At 33.5% G+C, this 5,783-nt stretch overlaps 1 non-coding gene across 1 annotated transcript; it reads right to left on the bottom strand.

Annotated features, from left to right (window-relative positions):
• Window positions 1-2,104: 2,104 nt before the first annotated feature.
• Window positions 2,105-2,177, bottom strand: Trnaa-agc. The gene has a single exon. It is a non-coding gene; the product is annotated as a tRNA-Ala (tRNA).
• Window positions 2,178-5,783: the final 3,606 nt, after the last annotated feature.

A 5,783-nucleotide genomic window follows, 5' to 3' on the forward strand; every position in this document is an offset into this window, starting at 1 on the left:
ATTTGAGTCCTTTCATAACACAAAAGCTTCTAGACCGATAAAGTTGGCATTTTATATGAACTTTGTTTCAAAACCGGTACATTATATAGCGTTTCAAAATTACAGTAAAGATTCGACCCACTGGTCTTAAAATATCCTATTTAAATACATAGAGATGTACAAAATTCTGAGAGAGGGTTATGTGTTTGTTAAGATGTAAAATCTTGGAAGGAATATCTCTTATTTCAATCCATTCCCTTAGGCATAGTTGTGCGCGGAGTTCATCCAGGTAAAATATGGGAGGCTTCAGGTGAAAGATGCTTTGAAATGCAAATGTTAGAAATACATGAACTGTACAGTTTTATGAATGAAGCATCTTGGGGCATTGGAAAGAGTTTAATTTAATGTCACTAGTAAATGAATACACATTTACCAATATTAATTTTATTCTTGCGAGGCCTTTCAACATCAATGATAGTGTCGTTGATTCTAAAAGAGCTCGCCAACAACACAAGGATAATATCCTAGCCATGATTATAACGATAAAATAGCGGAGTAAATACATTTGTAAACAAACTGGGTACACTAATAACAGGTTTATAACTGGTGGCATATTTACATATGTAGCCTAACTATCCTAAATCATTTTATGGTGACTTTTGGTGTGTAGATTTTTATTATAACAGTGATATGAGCTGCAAATTCAATTTTAAAATCTCGTGCAGGCCCGTACTTTGCCCGATTTTTTCGGACAATTTTACCGGGGCCCGGGCCTTTACGGAACCGATGTTGAACATTAGATATAACCCGCGGCTTTGCGCGCTTTTTTCATTTAGTAACGAGGACATCATAGGCAGATCCTTTTTAAATAGCATAATAAACACCCCTGATAGAAGTGATGATCATTAAAAGATACCCCAATCTCCAGATCTATTTTATAATTATTGGACTATAATTTTAAAGGGTACTATTTTGGGATACTTACTGAAAATTTGGAGTGTGAAACAGTTTTACCAATTTACAGGTACGTGGTTTCATGTATGTCAAATTTACATTTTTCTACGGCGTCGTGTAGTTGAAAAAGCAAAAACGTTATTCTTATAGGGTTCGCAATCCTATTTCAACCCCTATGGAAGTGTCATCTTCATAAAAATAGCTTTGTTGATTTACTTAAGTCATGAGACATGCGTGTGCCAAATGTGCTGATACATCGGGAAATTGCAAAATTAGTGATGAATTAATGAATGAGTGAGGCATAATCTGTGCCTTTTCGTATATAGAGATTATTTATATATTTTGTCTGATTAGTTCTCAACTAACCGTATAAAAATATCTAACAACAAAGATAAAAAGCTTTATAAATTAGGAAACAATCATATTACTATCGTTTGAATAGTAAAACAATTTGTTTGTAACTTTAAATTTATTAAATTTATTTAATTATTTAAATATTATTTTAATTATTTATTAATTTATTTAAATTATTTTCACTTGTACGAGTATTATAATGTACAATAATACTTAGAAACATACTGTGAACATTCATTAAACTTATAAAAACGTTTTCTTGTTAGGTTTTTACTATGGGCAAAATTATATATTAAAAATGTATATTTTCTAAGTAAAAACGTCAAGATATATTTTTAGACAGCAAACATTTATACCAGTTTTTTATTTTAATTCCAAAAATGTCCAAATGTACATTTTCAAAATTGTACAATAAAATATAAAGACTTAATAATTTACATATTTCTGAAAATAATATCCTACTTAAATAGTAATAATAATTATTAAAAGGCACAAATATAAATACTTAGTAATTTACATATTTCTGGAAATAATATCCTACTTAAAAAGTAATAATAATTATTAAAAGGCACATTTGGCACAAGTAGGTATAGAACAATTATTCATTAAGTTATACTGAATGTACTAGTCTCTACAGTTACAAGTGTGTTGTGAGTTCTAAATTAAAACAGATTATACAAATATCTGTAAATAGTTTTTAAAATGTTGTAGTTTCTGTCACTATTAAGTAACTATGAAAAGAATTGGTACCACGTTCATTTATCTCTCAATTGTTTTATTTCAATTTTGTATTAATATTGTTACAAAAATTGTACACTGGAGGCGCCGGGTATCGATCCCGGTACCTCTCGCATGCTAAGCGAGCGCTCTACCATCTGAGCTACGCCCCCTGGCGATTATGTGATTTATTACAATGTAACGGCTGAACAATTAAAATATTAATACGGGTTTAATTAATCTAAGAGGCCGTTATAGCAAAACGGTCTTGATTTTTTACTCTATACGAACAAAGTTGCTTTTAAAACCATTTTACACCTGTAATTTCTGTCGTAGATTTATCATACGTGCCACAAGTATCCACTAATTTTGTTTGTGAAAAGTGTATACTTTGCAAATATTTAAAGGGTGAATTACAATGTTTTGGGTCTATTTGTTAGCGCACACCAAATTTTGCAAAGTATTGTAAATGAAACCATCACACTGTTAATTTTTATCAATGAGGCTTTATATTCTATGAAAGTATTATTTACCTTGTTTTACAAAAAATGGGGATCTAGTCACGTAGGCTACCTACCTACGTCTCTCAGAATAAAAATTCTGTGTCAACAATAAAAAGGTCTGGTCACAACTGCCTAAAAGAGCAACCGAATTTTAGAATGTTACAGAACAGTTTGAGTGTTTTGGCGTGAGATACAAAAAAAGACGCAAAGATCGTCTGAATAACAATATAGAAAAAAATCAAAATTGTTTGGATGCATATTGATCGTATCTTCAAATAAGATATTAACCGTAAAGGCTACGATAAAAACAAGATTGTAAAAAGATTGAAAACCAACAACGTTCGTTTGAGGTGAAAACAAAGATGGATGCTGACACAGCGGGTTCTTCTTAGACTAATAGCTAAAATGTATATTTTTAGGTTATGTATCAAGTACACAATTAGGTTACTACTGACGTATATGATAATAATGATATTGAATTCGTGTTAATGAATAGTTGACTACAATACATACCTATTGTTTTTGTTCTGAAAGTGATTTGCTATATGAATATTACTTTTGTATTATAAATGCATCCCAACTTTATACTTACTTGATTTACGATTCACAGTTTTATACGTGGAGTGAGAACAGACCACAATTCCTTACGCGGATGACATTCAAATAGTATAAATAGTCCTGGTATGCTGATTTACTAGCTTCTTGAGTGCTGAATGCCCTGAGTACCTGAACTCATCTGTTGACACCGCTGGTTATATGTCCTTCACGGGACAATTTTTCATCTATGAATAAATTATGGTAATGTCTAAATGATTCACTTCGTTGGTCACAGTGATATTTGGGCATCTCAAGACACTTTCTCTCGATTCTCAAATCAATAGGTAGGTCTTTCATGCTTTGAAAATCCTTTTTGAAATATTATCCAACAGCTACATTCAGTGTAATATAAGAGGCAATTTACAGTTACTCTCTTTTTTATATTCAAGAGGGAAAAAGCCTGAAGTTTTTATATGATTGTAAGAGCAAGTTTACTTTCACAGATTGGAAAGATATGCCTCTTCTTTCTTGAAGAAACATTAAAAAGAACACACTAAAGGTGATATTTCGTGCCCATATTGGGCGTGTTCAACTAAAGAGAGATTCAGTTTGAAGTTTCCAGTGTTGTCAAAATGCAGGGACAAAGAAGATTCAGAAGCAAAGAGGTTTATTCACTATATTTTACACACTAGACTGAGTTAACACACAGTACTATATCTGCACAATATACGCAGTTCATGTTTCCAATGGTTCAGTTCAGCCTTCGGGGGTTCGGTAAGGCCTACTCTTCCAATTTTATTTTGCAATATTTTAAGTAACTTTTTCTCAGGAACACTGGTTTAATCATGATGAAATTGTCAGGCCTTAGTATATGGAACTCTTATGCCATTTAAAGAGCAAAACATTTCTAAATTTTTCATTTTAAATATTTTTTTAACCTATGTTAAAAACAAAATGGTTTTTTTTATAATTAAAAAAAAATATATTTTAAGCTTTCCTTACAATGACTTGTGCTAAAAAAATTTGTGAATTAATGTTTTGCAATAACTGTAATGTTTTACAGGCAATCCATCTAATAGCTCCTGAGAAAGAGGTACATAGGTTAAAAAAATTAACTTACAGGAAATCGGTATTTAAGACAAATTACTGATTGGTCTAACTTAGCAAGTTATAAATTGTAGTTCAGTGACCTCCTGCTCTATAACTGGGATCATCAGGGTCCTTCAGGTTTTTTCCACGGTTACTTCTTACAGGGCCTGTCGAGCTCTATTGATAACATTAGATGCCATGCGCTTAGCTTTTTGTAGCCGTCATATATCAAGGTTTTTCGTGGTGCTGCAAAGTTTCTGCCCAACAACACTGCCCAGTTTTGGTAAAAACCATACACGTAGCTATATTTTATTTTGTGTAAGTACACTTCCAAACACGGTTCGTGGGAGGCGATTCCAGAGTATTTGGTTCACACACTCATTCAGATTCTGTGACTTAACATGCAGGCATTTCTTTAGTAGATAAGGTGCACTAAGGTCGTTAAAAATAGGTTTTATTCTGTCCATCACGGCAAGAAGGTTAAAATGTTTTTCATGATCATACTGTTTCTTTGAGGCCACAACCTTTTTGATATCTGCACCAAATGCTACTTCTTTTGAGGAAACCCTTGTTGAGGATTTGAATTGCTTAAAAGTCATTGATAATACTCTGCCCATACTACATGCTTCATGTCCATCAAACTACCGGTATTTCTGCGAATGGCTATACCTTTTACTATAAATTTTTCATTTGAATCTGGAACTTTTCAATCACTTCTGAAGACAGCCAAAGTCATTCCAATTTTTAAAAAGGACGATCCTTGCATTGCAAGCAACTATCGTCCTATTTCAATTCTGCCCGTTTTTAGCAAAATTTTTGAAAAGGTTTTCTTTGAAAGGTGAAAGACTTGAAAGCTTTCTGGAAAACAAGCTAGTTCTGAATCAAGAGCAATTTGGATTCAGAATAAAAAGATCCACAATCGATGCCGTGAATAACCTTTTGGACAATGTTGTCGATGGATTGGAGAGGTGAGAACATGTGCTTAGCATATTTCTTGACCTGTCCAAAGCATTTGACTGTGTGCATCATGAGACACTGTTGCACCAGTTGGAGAGATGTGGCGTTCGGGGGCTTCCACGGTTATGGCTAGCCTCCTACCTAAAGGAGCGAGATCAGACAGTGGAGATTTCGAACGTCTCATCAAACAAAATTAAAGTGCCTCATGGTGTCCCTCAGGGATCTATTCCTTGGCCTCTTTTATTCCTGATTTATGTCAGTAGATTGAATTCTGTGATCCAGCATGGAAAACTTGTTCAGTATGCTAACGACACGACTCTCTGTTTTAAAAGCAAAACATTGCAAGAACTTTAAGTTACAACGTTCATAGAACTCAATTCCTGCATTCAATACTTTGCTGAAATGAACTTGGAAACAAACCAATCCAAATCGAATGTTGTACATTTCTGCCTTAGGCAGAATGAGCTTTCAGAACGGCCAGCTGTATTTGTGGATGATGTCCTTTTAGAGGAAACATACTCCACAAAGTTTCAGGATTGTTCTTTGACAGAGGATTAACCTGGGATGACCACGTCGACATGGGGGCAGCTCTTTTACTCTACGAATCGTTGTCTCAACGACCCTATTTTTATATTTGCAATATTAGTGTTGGGTCTTTTACACTACTAATCGTTGACTCAACGACCCTTTCTG

The sequence above is a fragment of the Homalodisca vitripennis genome, chromosome 2 (assembly GCF_021130785.1).
Source record: "Homalodisca vitripennis isolate AUS2020 chromosome 2, UT_GWSS_2.1, whole genome shotgun sequence".
NCBI lineage: Eukaryota > Metazoa > Arthropoda > Insecta > Hemiptera > Cicadellidae > Homalodisca > Homalodisca vitripennis.